The sequence below is a fragment of the Pygocentrus nattereri genome, chromosome 9, assembly GCF_015220715.1.
Source record: "Pygocentrus nattereri isolate fPygNat1 chromosome 9, fPygNat1.pri, whole genome shotgun sequence".
Taxonomy (NCBI): Eukaryota; Metazoa; Chordata; class Actinopteri; order Characiformes; family Serrasalmidae; genus Pygocentrus; species Pygocentrus nattereri.
The window spans coordinates 36,607,256-36,620,928 of NC_051219.1; the positions used below are offsets into that span (position 1 = coordinate 36,607,256).

General features: G+C 39.2%; 1 protein-coding gene across 2 annotated transcripts in view; it reads right to left on the bottom strand.

The window, feature by feature from the left end:
* Positions 1-9,384, bottom strand: part of LOC108434374 (RAP1 GTPase activating protein) — a 130,826-nt gene extending 121,442 nt beyond the window's left edge. The window contains exons 1-2 of one of the 2 annotated variants that reach the window (XM_037541270.1): positions 9,313-9,355; positions 9,165-9,231 (exon numbers count right to left, since the gene is read on the bottom strand). The gene's annotated coding sequence lies outside the window, so the exon portion shown is untranslated. Of the gene's footprint in view, positions 1-9,164 lie in introns of both variants that reach the window. The other variant, XM_037541269.1, reaches the window with a different exon arrangement.
* Between the last annotated feature and the right edge of the window lie 4,289 nt (positions 9,385-13,673).

A 13,673-nucleotide genomic window follows, 5' to 3' on the forward strand; every position in this document is an offset into this window, starting at 1 on the left:
AGAACAAACCAACTATTTAAGCTCTGAGACCAAACAGGCACAGGTGAATCACATTAGAATTTAGGCGACTGAGAATGAGGCAGATGCGCGTGATTGGTGGAAAAGGTGACATAATGGGGATTGGAGTCCTGGAGCATTCTAGGCAAGGGAGGAGAACCTGGAAGCATGACAAAGTCTAGAAAGGAAAATTAAATGTTGTTTTTTTCTTTTCAAATCACAATCACGGTATTCAGAAAAAAGCAGCTGTTAGATATTTTCTCTCACCATATGAGTTCCGATCATAATAGTCATCTCTAATGAATGTGGTTGGAAATGAGACATGACACTAAATATTAGAGACCTGACGCGTTTGAAATTGTGGTAAACACAACCACTGCAACTCTGAAATAAGCCTAAGGCCTTAGGTGTGACCACAACTCTGGTGCAGAATCACAAGAACAAGATTACTGACAAAAGCAAAGGCCTCTGTTATTCCAATCTAAGCTTGAAAAATCCATTATGTGCTAAAATATCAGAAGCAGCACACAATGTGCAGTTCCATAAAATCCATTCTTTATCAAAAACAGCAAGAGCTCTCGCTCAATATTTAATTGTCCTTAGAGGAGAAAAAGTGGTTGTGTTTGTCCTTGAGGTTCATGCTTCACTTGGCTTGCAGGATCTGATTTTCCATGTCCTACTAACACCGGCCACATATAAACTAGCTTACCATATCCTACAAAATAACTGATATTTTGGAAGTTCTCATAGCATTTCTCCATGTCATCATAAACTAGTTTTGCTGCAATATTATCCTCTGACAGCAGATTTTCCATTCCAGTAGGTTTCAGATGAAGCTATGCCAATGTTTTGTAAAGACAGCAAAAAAGACTCTGCTGATAGATGACTAAAACTATTCTATTCTATCTGTTATCTGAATGGGAGACCATTTAAAACTCAAACCAACACATTTAGGGAGGACGTTTCTGACAACCTTATGTAAGTTTATGTGAGAATATTGTAATTTGTTTATTTACAGAGGACATAAATCAATGGATGTCATTTTGGATATTTTAATTTTACTATATCAAGATGGAACCTATTATTCTCTAGCTGTCTCACAGCAGCACAACTGTCACACATTTCTGCTCTAATCACTAATTCATGACCTCAAACATGCAGTTTGAGCCAACTAAGCTACGCTCAGCTCCTGTAAACAACATGTTACAACAGCAGTCATCTTTAAACATCTCTCCACAATGGCAGCACACCTAGGAATCAGCAACAAAACCAAATAAATTCACCACTTGGTGCAGAGTCAGAACCTTGACATTGTAATTATGATTTTTCTCAGATTTATCTGGATCTGAAATGTGCATGCCAAACAGTGGTTCAGTGGCAACGTCCCCACACAAAGAGTGACCAGTGTACAAAGAGTGGCCAGGCCAGTGTGAAAAAACTCTCCCTCTCTTCCTTCAAATACAGAGGACACAAACCATTCATCATTATGAAGCATGGCCTCGGGTGCCCTCAAAATCAGGGCAACTATGTCAACAATGGCCTGTTAGATTTATAGTAAAGAAGTATATCACTGCTGTTAAAAGAAAACCTTGTCTCCATTTTTGTTATTTTCCTATTTTTGACATTTGAAAATTGACATTTGAAAAAGGAAATGACCCAAAATGACTTGGAAAAAAGTCTGGTTCCATTGACTTACATTATAAGTAAAGTAGGTTTTTCCTTTCTCCTATGAAGTTGCCATTTTGGAGGTACAAGGTTTTCTTCTGACAACAAACTGATCACTCAAAATGACACAATTATTTACATATGTCAGATCAGAAAATTAAGCAGCTGATTAACTGCCCAAATAACTGCCATTAAAAATGTAATTGTCTTTTTTTCTCCTTGTATGCAACTAAGTACCAGCCAACAGTGACCAAATTGTCTGAGTAACTGGGTTGATTCCTAGTTGTCCCAGACTGTCTCCCATCTGACAACAGAAACAGCTAAAAAAACATTACTCACTGCTGCCCTCTAAAGATGTTACAGCACCAAGTCAGAAGTTAGAATTTTTTTTAAACAAATAAAAGCCATGACGTCACAATGAATGTTTTTTCTACTTTCTTTTGTTTACGTGCCTCAACCTAACTGATTAAAATGCGCTCAACTGGCACTATGTTTGGTGGAATATAAATAGATTACTCTAAAAGTTAACGGCTGTGCAAAATAATTGCAATCTGCTATTATTCAAATAAATGAGATCAGACAAGTAAGTACTAATTCTGACAGGGCTCCAGTTATTTTTATATTTTTCAAAAATCAAAACCATTATGGTAATTTAATACGTGTGAGCTCGAGGGCATAATTTAGGAACATTCCAATTTTACATTACGGAATTCACCCAAAGTAAATTGTAACCGGTACTACCAAATTATGTTAAAAAAAGACATTTAACAGCATATATATCTAAAATATAATCTAATATATATCTAAAACTAACAATTTATTGTTATTGATCTACCTGGAGAGACACAGTAAGACATTAATATTTCAAAACAACTAGCACTAGTGTGAAAACTACTGTATGAGGCGTGTAAGTGACAAGAGGCAGGCAGAGGTGCCAGGATTCCCTGCTCCATCAGAACCTTTTGAATAATAAATAGAACTACGAGTCCCAGTATTCACAGCTCTTTGATTTAAAAGAGGTCTCTCCAGGTCCCAGCTGACAGCTCAGGGCTCACTAGAGACATACAGCAGCCAATTAGTAGCAGCCTTCCAGCTATTCAACCCATGGCAGCCAGGATTAAGCGCGAAAGAGCCACTCAAGGATACGGCCAGGCTTTATCGTATCCCCTGCTAATAGATAGCCAGGTTGCTGAAGGCTCCCACCTCATCAAGCCCTATTCATCCACCTGTCCTAAGGTGAGATCCACAAACAGCTTTGAAGAAATATGGTTGTTTTGAGCAGCAAAACACTGCACAACTGCAGTGATGGTTCCAAATGGTTTGAACAACCACACTGTGACTTATTACACCACTTATTACAACTTAAAAAAACTGGCTGCCTTAAAATTATATTCACTGAACATCAAACAGTAATTAACAGAACAATAATCTGCATTCTGACATACAAAAAAATAAAAAATAAAATAAAATAAATTAAGGCAGGCAGGTCACTTTTTGGCAAAACACAAAATCCTTTTTACAGTATAAACAATCCTTAAGATGCTATTGTTTTAAATTTACTGAGAGAGCTATTGATCATGTGTCCTACATGATGCTTTATACCGAGATGTACGTCCAAGTAGTATCTGTTTTCAAAGCATTTGTCTCCCCTTGTTGATGTTTCTGGTGAACATAAAAGTAATGGAAAAAGTTCACTTTTGTTTGCAAACTTTCTCAGTGAGATAAGGGTTAGTTACTTTTGATACAAAGACAAAGGCTGACACCAAGAAGTGTTGTTTCAAGCTGTGTACTGTACAGAACGCTTTGCGCTGGGCAATGGAAGCGACTTTGGCTCATAATATGCAGAGATCTACTTCACTAAAACAGGTAAGTTTAATGTGGAGAATCAAGAAGTTAAATACCTAATAATACCTACGTCTATTGCATTTTAAAAAAAAGCTTCAAAAAATTAGAAGAAGTAGCCTGAAAACAGCCTCACAAAAACGGTCAAGAGTCAAAATTTGTGTAGTATGCTTAAAAATCTGCCTGGATTTCATGTCATATATTTTGTTAACACACTTCCACAGAGAAATAACACCATTTTTATGAGTCAGTATTAACAGTTTCACGGTGCATGTTGTGTTAAAGCTGTTGTGCTGGCTATACTGGTAATTCTAGTACCATGACCTATTTCATACAATAATGAGACATCTTGAACCCAACCAGGCCTAAACAATTATCACAGTTAACCCAGCCTTTTTGGGTGGGTCTCTTAGGTGTGTACCAAAATAAAAAGGTCTCAGGGAACACGTCTGTATTAAACTAAAATTGAGTTTCAGAGACATAAGCAAGATAGAAACATAATAAAATGTGACATAAAAATCACTTATCAGGCCTTTCTGAGGTTCTTATATTCTGATGATCATGTGATCATGTTTTAATTCACATGCCTCAGTCAATCACTTCCAGCCTGCTGGTCCACTCAAGCTAAACTAAAGACAACAGTGCAAGCAAAGCTGAGACAAATGACAGACACAGGCTTTACATATCACTGTTTCTGGAAGAAAACCTTGTATCTTCATTTTTGTCATTTGTATTTTTCAGTTTTTGACATAATTTGAAAATGCTCGTTGTCCTTTACATTGTGTCATATTTCATGATGAATGGACCAGAAGAAATGACGCAAAAAATGACTTGGAAAAAAGTACCGTTCCATGGATTTACATTGAAAATAAAGTATGTTTTTTCCTTCTCCTGTAAAGTTACCATTTTGGAGATACAAGGTTTTCGTTTGACAACAGCAATATGCAGGCTGTGTTTAAGCTAGACCACCGCCATTGTGCCCACAGCTCACTATAAACATTATCCAGCTTTTATATGGTGATATCTTAAAGAAGGTAATGTTCTTGTTCACTTTACTGCTAGAGGTGACCGGCTGACCGACAAACGGACAGACAAAAGAATGTTCTTGCTAGCTCAGTTATGCTAGTTAGGGTTACTTTTGTTAGTCATTAGCTTTCTTACAGTAAGTTTCCCTAACTTGAACAGAGAAAATGACACTGTTGGAGATGCGGTTCTGTTAACAATAGGAGGGCATGGTAACCCACATTACCCTTGCTTATGTACACAAACTCAAGACTAAGACTGCCTAGTTTACATCAAGAGAGAAGAATGTTGTCAAAATTCTTCAGCCATTTACTGGCCAGAGGACAAACTGTACATGTATAATGTGGCACCACAAGAGTAAGATTAACATACTGAGAAAGAAACCATGGTTTTAGGTTCCTGAGGCTTTAAAGTTTTATACAATTTCGCTTCTAAGTTCACGATTCAATGCATTTCAGATATTTTTTGTGTTTGTGTTCTATTATATTCTACACATTGACATGGTTCAGAAAAAAAATGCTAATTTAGTTCAAAACAAATCATTGTAAAATAGCATATCCTTGTGAAAAATACTGGTCTTATAAAAGAGTGCAACTGAGCTACTGTATGAACCCCCTACATCAAACACAAGCCATAATCCTATCCAGCCCAGTGGCTACACCTCACTTCTACCACACCAGTCATATCACCAAACACACCAATATAAGTTCAACCGATACCAACACTTAGCTCAGCAGCTCAGAAATCGATCCCAAGGATGAATGAACCTACAGCAGAGAACAGATCCCAGGTGTCTAGTTCGTGCAAACAGGTTTAAACAGCCAACTTAATGGGGACATTTTCTTTTAATATTTCAAGTTTTCATGTAATATTTCAAATTCATGTTGTGACTCTTGCTAACGTCTGTGTCGTAAACACAAGTGGTTCATACATATAAATCATAGCTCTTTTTTAATTTAGCTGTTGCCAGTAACTTGCCAGACAAATAGAACATTTCAATTGGACCACACTGTTGTTTTCAACTATAATGTACAATTATATTTACATTACATGATTATATATTTTTTTCTTTGTAACAAAAACAATGTCTAGATTTTTGTGGTGTACTTCATGGCTTTTAACCAATAACCAAGGACCAGAGCATGGTGCTCTCTTTTTTGTCTGGGAGATCTTTTCAGTTGCTAAAACCTCAAGCAGCCCCTGTGGCAGTAATACACTACTTGTACTTTAATGTGACTGTAATTATACAGCTTTGGAATTGAACAGTTCATAAAATTTACAAGTGTACATAACAGCTGCCATTGAGTTTTGCCATTTATTAAAATTTCTTAAATTTTCACTTTATTATAAAATTACCTTAATGTCACAGTAATTCATATCTATATATAAAACAGCAATATGCTAAGAATACTGATATTTATCATATTTGTATGTGTTTTTATTGCATTAATACATGCAGTACTAACATAATTTAAGGGTAATCTGCTGGAAACCCCAGCTGCCAGACATTTGCCATTTTTACAGCAATTTATTTTTTCACAGTGCAACTTCAGTGTCAGGTAAACCACAAATGAGAAGCAAGCTTTACTTTTATTCTTCGGGTGGTCCATTATGAGTAACTAATTTGAAATAACTCAGAGGTTTTTCAGTGTCTGGCATGCAGTGCAGAGATCAGAGATCAGAGACTATCTACTGAACAACCCCCTGTTATGAGAATAACTGAATCAACTAAGCATCAAAGACAAGACTTAAAAAAAATTGCACTTTAATCCCTGATCCATACTGCATTACCCTTCTGAACCACTGCACAATAGGCAAAAGAGGAAAATAAGCCACAGCACAAACATAAACCTCAGTTCAATGTGGCCTAATGCTGGCGGGTCTCTTTAATCCATATTGGAAAGCCCGACTGCAGCTGAAAGAGTCAGCATGGACACTGTTATCATTCACCTTGAGGCTCAGTGGGGTATCCACTGGCTGTGAACCTGAGGACACAACAAGACTCCCCACTGCTTCCATTTTCCTACAGCACAACAAGCGAGCACGGGAGGGAAAAATGAATGCAATGACTGGATCAAGACCCAGTTGACTGCTGTAATGCTGTAAAGTGTGTGTGTACACATTTACAAGCAAACACACACAGCAGAAAATGTAAGAGGTCTTTGCCTATATGAAGCCCATAACATTTTTACCAGTGCAACAAATCTGCTAAAGCCAAGTTTTATATAGTACAAGGCATGGAGTTGTATTTTACCATGAAGTTGTGCTTTCTTTACTTGCTCAGTAAAGAAGAAAAAATCTAACAGGAAAAATGCTCAGATTTTCAAATGAAACTCATCATGTTTAATACCACTGTACAGAATGCTGCTGTTGGGACCTGCGAGACTAGAGAACGCCAGGAAGAACTCAGCTATGCTTCTTTAAGTGTCACAGCAAAGGGATTAAGAGAAACACAAAGAGCCAGAGGAAAGGTCTTTTCTTTTTGCTCTTTTTCCTGTTTGTGCCTTCTCTTCAATCCAGTCCTTCCACTGCAGAACAAGAGTGGCTGCTATCCCTAAGAGACATAATGCTCTGTATGCAATGCATGCTGCAATATATCTTTGCACTATAGTTTATGCAGTTAAAGACAATGCTAGACCTTTTATATGCACTGCATTAGATATAATGCAGTGCAGTCTGTTATGCACAAGATCAAGCAACTAGGCAGGCCTGTAACAAATCAAAAGAATGTTCTGGTATTAAAAGAAATCCTAAACCCTTCTTCCCTCAGTCCATATCGCAGTGGCAAACTGCCAAATGAACTTGCAATTTCCAAACAGCAATAAAACCTTACTGCACCAAATGATTGAATGTAATAAACCACAACTTGGAGAGGTGCCCTTAGTATCTTTCATAAGAAGCACAAGGTGTGGTTATTTACTACAGAATATTTGCACCATCTGGACTGTGCATAAGCGCCTGGAGCTCAGGTGGAGCCGTGGAGGATGGGGGCAAGCTTTAGGTCTGTAAAGACCAGTCAGCCCTCAGGCTACTGCCAGAACCTCACCTTTGCACAGGGCAAGCCACTCAACCTGAATGCATTCACTTTGGACAGGCAACCCCAACCTCAGCCAGGCATGCGAAAATACACTGAGCCTGCCCCTGTCTGAAAACATTTCTGTTCATGGGAAGAAACACATTCCTAAAGACCTCTGTTGACCTGGCTGTCACATTAAAATATCCTTCAAAGCACTAAGGCTTGTTTTCCTATATCCCAGAGCGTACTCTACCTCCTTTCAGGACAGAGGTTGTTACTCATTCTAAAACCACGCTTTATTCTACGTGAGCTCACTGTAGTGGTTGCATGTTTCGCACATGATCCTTCACATGAGGGCAAAGAGATATTCCAAGACACAATGTATTTCAGTGTGTTCAGCCATGCCATGGCAGAAACACAGTATTCATTATTGAAATAGCTCATGACCCTCTTAAAGGTGCTCTTTTTAAAGAAGCAGACGAAAAGAGACTGTCTACCACATGTAAGGGCAGAACTGAGAGCAGAAAATACAGTATTCAATATTCCTGCACACTGTACATCCTGCTGTAGCCTGCTGGCTCCACAGAAAGGATCATTCCTGCAGCAGGAGGAAAAAAATACACCGCCCCTCTAATTTTCTCTCCCTTTTTCTGCCGAGATGGGTTTGGGAATGGAAAGGGCAGATGAATGAGTGTGTGGGCTCCCTTTTTTTTTCCATTGAGTGCTGCTGACAGAAGCAAGAACCTGCTCTGATGTTTGTGCAGTGGCTGAGATGAGGGGAATATCAATCAGTACTTCAAGCAGACAAGCTCACAAAGGGCTCACCACACGCTCACACCTCAGAAACAGGAGGGCTCAAGGAGGCACCCATCAAATAACATCGTGAGCCTCCTGAATAGCAAGAGACTGAACTAAAATGCAAGTCACTCATGAGGCAAACTGTCACATACACTTTAAACGGAGGGCTTTGAGAGCCACACATGATTGGCAGCTACAGTAATTCTCCCATTGTGATCCTAAGGCACTCTCTGTGAAGGCTCTGTCAGCTTCCTTCAAGGCTGCTTACTTGTGTAGTCAAGATGGTCCCAGAAACAAATGCTTCTAAGTGTCTTCTTAACGTGAAACACTCGATGTGGCTTCAGTTTACCGCACACAGAAAATCCTCAGAGTTGACTTGGCCATTTTATCGTGGAATGAGTACATACAGTGTTCAACTGACACTCAAGCAACACGTACAGTCGTTTGAGCACTGTTAACAACTTTAGAGTGAATTAATCAGTCAGTGACGGTTCTGCTGTTTGTTACCGGGTGCTGCCCTGTAGAAATGCCCGAAGGCTGCTGGGTAACTGAGCTAAATCAGTTTAATTCAGTCAAACGACGGGCTAAAACCGTTTGGATTTAAACTGAATCACGCGCACGCACATTGAACGCTGCGCGAAGAGCGGCGTGCGCGCGACAAGTAGCTAGCCACTCGGACCTCAGACCAACGGTCACTCCATCCTCAACGCCCACTTCGTAAAAACGAACAAAACACGTTTTTTTGTGCAGCACAAAACCCAAAGCGTAGAACAAATGAGTAAAAAAACAGCTGCTAAGCTGCTTTAGCATCACTGCCACTTACTTTGTTGTTGTCACCGACGACTGAACGGCCAAATTCGGTGAAGCTGAGGGACACTAACCGCTGCGCTCTGGCCAGGACAGATGGACAAGTTCACAAGGTAAAGATACGAGGCTAAAACCATTTAAAAACACGAAAGAGTGAAGCTAACCTAATATGTATCTGTTCACAGCGTCCCTGCGCACCGAGCCGTTCTCCTCGCTCCCTCACTCTCTCCTCTTCAACGTCTAACTGCACTCCGCCAGCAACGGAGGAGGAGGCGCACGTGACTCACTGGCGCCGATGCGAGCCACTGTGAGTAGGAAAGTTTGGATAAAAACGAGCAACTGGGGAATAAAACGCTTTATTTTTGCTTTGAAACCAAGAGAAAGGGCCGAAACGTAAATAAATAAGTAAATGTTGCATGAACTTGATGTGATTATGCCACACATTTCGATTAAATCACATGAAGGCTAGCTAGCATTTCATGCTTTAACGGTTGCTTGCATGGTGACATGGTTTTTGAGACTGATGGAGAACGTGCTGTTTATGGTTCTGGATAGAACTCTTTGAAAATGGTTCTACGGAGCCACTGTCTTTACCCTTGAACCCTTTACTAAAGAACCCATCTCTTTCAAGAGTGTAGTCAGCATGGACTTTGGGTAGCACATAAAGGGGAATTCCACTGATTTCACAAAATTTCTGCATAATTCAGTCATTAAAATGTGAAGTAGTTCAGAGTGGTTTGTTGTGAAATGGTGCATTGTAGATAAACCTGCCAACTCAGATTTCTTTACAGTGGTAGAGGTAGAAACCTGGGGTCGTGTCACAAATATAGTACTAAAATTTACTGCTCATAATGACCACACATGTCTTTATATGAAAAATTTATGATGGAAAAATTGTGTTCAATTCTCTTTTCATGTAGTAACTTTCTGTGAGGGAGCTTTTAGAAGCATTAAATGCAACTTCACTGGTTCCTATCACCACCACTTTGAACAATTCTGACTGTATAAGCTTCTCTGCAGTGCACTGTTCACATCAGACCTCTCTGAATGACTTGTGTATACATCTCACCCATTTAATAGGTAGAAGCTTTCAACATTTGATGGAATTTCCATTTCCATTTTCATTTCTTGGGGGCAGTCGTGGGCTGGAGGTTAGGGATCCAGCCTCATGACCGGAAGATTGCCCGGTTCGATCCCCAGAGCCGACAGCACATGACTGAGGTGTCCTTGAGCAAAACACCTAACCCACCGCTCTGGGCAAGTGTGCTCACTGCCCCCTAGTGTGTGTGTGCTCACTAGTGTGTATGTGGTGTTTCACTTCACGGATGGGTTAAATGCGGAGTTGAAATTTCCCCATTGTGGGACTAATAAGGGTCACTTAATCTTAATCTTAAAAACACACATATAAGCAGTTACTTGAGAATTTGCAAGCATTTTATGTTAATATTCACAAGATGGCATGTTTTATGAAGTGACACTACACTGACAGCATCCTTGTCAATGTAATGTCAGTGCCCGGCATCTTTTATAGAACTAGGCATTTTCTTGTAAGCTCCATTACTTGAGAATGATGCTTTATAACAGTGTTATAAATGGAACATGTGTCTCTCACTTAGTATAAAAGCCAAATGTATGTACAATGTAATTTTATTCCTAGAACATCTTGTGACTTATTGCAAATATGTTTTCAAATGTGTATGTCATCTAGTCCTTGTGAAGGTGGTGTTCAACAAGAGTCACCGTATGTTAGATCACAATTGGGTGATGAACCCCCGTCATTTTTTCAGTGTTCAGCCTGCTACACCATCTACCTTACAGACTGATTTGGGGATCTGTGTAATGTCTAATGAAATATTGGATTATAAAAAATTGTCACGATTGGCTCCTCCCACTCCATGTGCTTTTTGTTTTGGTCTTCCATGTGCGTTTGTTTTGGTTTAGCCCCCTCTTTTCATGTCTCGGGCCCTGATTGTCTCCACCTGTTTTCCACCTGTCCCTTGTTTTCCCTGTGTATTTAAGCCCTGTGTTTGCCCTTTGTCTTGACAGGTCTTTGTTTGTGTTGTTTGTTATCTGCTGTGTTAGATGTTCTGTTTGTTCTGTTATGACCCTGGATTTGCCCTTAATAAATCTCGCTTATCTCAGCACGTGTGTCCACCTCCTCGCTCCCCATTACAAAATTGCTTTTAATGCTGTAATACGACATGTAATATTTGATGGTATTAGACATATTAACATAAGGCATAGTCTTTAAGGGTTTTGGTGAAAGCAGAAACCATACAGGACAACACTATTTGATTGCAAGAGCGTGTACAGATGTACAATTGATTGGTTCTATTATGACAATCTCTGGGCATTTTGTATTCGTTTTTGCTTTTTAAATGAATTTCCAGCCGAACAAACCTGGATTTGCAATTAGAACATTCATCATGTTATAATTGTCTGTAATTACAGCCCAATGGAAGCTTCCCATTTCACAACCTATTAGCTGCTTATTTTCTCTAGCAGATATAAAACATAATGATGGGAAAATTATATTCAGTGTACTATTTGAGAAAGTAATGGACAGGGAATGTCAGTTATGTCTGTGCCAGATTGCATTAAGAGCAGAACATCTTTACTTACTTCTGATTCTTCACTTCAGTAGTCCAAAATGCCCTTCCTGCCTCCTAAAATGAACATATGAATCATCCTCAGGACATTCCTCTTCAGGCTGGATTGCATCTTGCAGTTGTACAAAGAGAAGAGTGAGAAAATCATTCACACTTTAAACTATAATCAGACCTTAAAGTATTGTATTGTAGGTGTTGTATAATAGTTTTAACTCCAAAGCATTCTGGGGCTTGAATTTTGAGGCTTCTTAAACCTTTTTTTGGTTTAAACCTTTTGTTCTCCCAAAAGCCATTCTGTTTTAATTTGTATGCATGTGCATGCAGCTCTAATTGCAGTTTCCACTTTGAAATCTTTAGCACACTTCATTTGAATCCTTCCCATCCACCTCCTCTGACATTTAGAATGCTAAAGGTGCTTTCAGAGGCTGTAATTCCTACAGATCTAAGTAAAAGACCCAAACGGAATACTACAAAGCCTTTAGTTATCTTGACATTTTGTTGGACTAATACATGTATCTGTGAAAACAAACCAAGAAAACAATTCTGCAATTCCCATGAATTTCAAACTTTGTTCAGTAAGGCAAAATACTTTGGAGAAGAAGGATTTCCAAGGTTATGTTTGTGGTATTCTCTGCCAACTCCTTGATTATGAAAAAGAATTGCCCCCCTATCCTCTGTGCATTTTTCATTGTGGAATGATTTTAAAAGCTCCTTTCTTTCATAGATAAAAAGAGCTATTCTGGTGACTGGCAGAGCCTCTTATTCTGTAGAAAAGTCCTGAAACATTTACAGTCATCAGATCTGTAACAAAGCCTTGCATAAGATTCTATAAAAAGTTTCGATCTTCTAGAACAAACGAGAAGTATAGCTCTCCTGCAACAGGTAGCTCAGTAACAGCTCATACACTAGAAATAAAGATTCTGTGCAGTTACATTTTTCGTTCATCAAACAATGTAAATTGCAAAGGTACAACAGTGATTTTAAGGTCCAATTGTACACCTTAAATCAGTTTTTCCAACATGAAAAGTACTTATGTGTACCTTCTCAAAACCTAATGTTTTAAAACAGAACAGTCAAATAAAAAGACTGTAGACAACTTAGATAATATCATTTCAATGGATTATGGTACCATTATGTTCCCTGACTAAAGGTACTGAGATGTACCTTTGAGAGTACCACCCCAGTGACACGAGGGGTACCAACCCAGCGACAGTTTCGTACCTTTTTTTCTGAGAGTAGTTTTTTATAATTTGCATAAACATTATAATTTACTGTTGTTGCAGATTTCTACATCTTTGGTCCCCTCCAAGTCCTTTGTAAACATTGTCTCCTCTCCTTATTCTGACAGCTGCCCCCTGTTTTCACTCTTGGCTGATATTTCTGAAGGCTGATCAATTCTGTCCGGACGTATTTGCAAAACCATGTATTTCATCTTGCCTTAGAGTCACTCTCTATTCTGTTTGTGGATGTATTCTATTTTACCAACAGTCCAATACCCAGCATTGTCAAAAGCCATCAGGCCATCAATCATGAACATAGCACAGTTCATCACAGATAATGTCTCGTTGTCACACTAAAGCCAACCTAGCAGGTCGATTTCGGTTTTGGAGCGCGTACGCCTCCTGTCAGCACAAACTCTTTTCAAGCCACTCTTCCAACGCTTTTCTGTAGCCTAAACTTTTACGCAGCTTTTCTTCACCTCCCTAAGCCGAGCAGAATGTATGAAACAGAACAACAGTCACTCACTGGTGCTGTAGCTTTGATTGACTGAGCACTGCTGTAAGCCTCTGAAGACACAGAGAAGCAGTTCTGCACAATCTAACAGTCCATTAAGCTTATTCAGTCCATCATGTAGACCAGGAGTACACTAAGCATCAATTACATAGCGAAAGCGTATAAGAGCGAGCATGATTTAG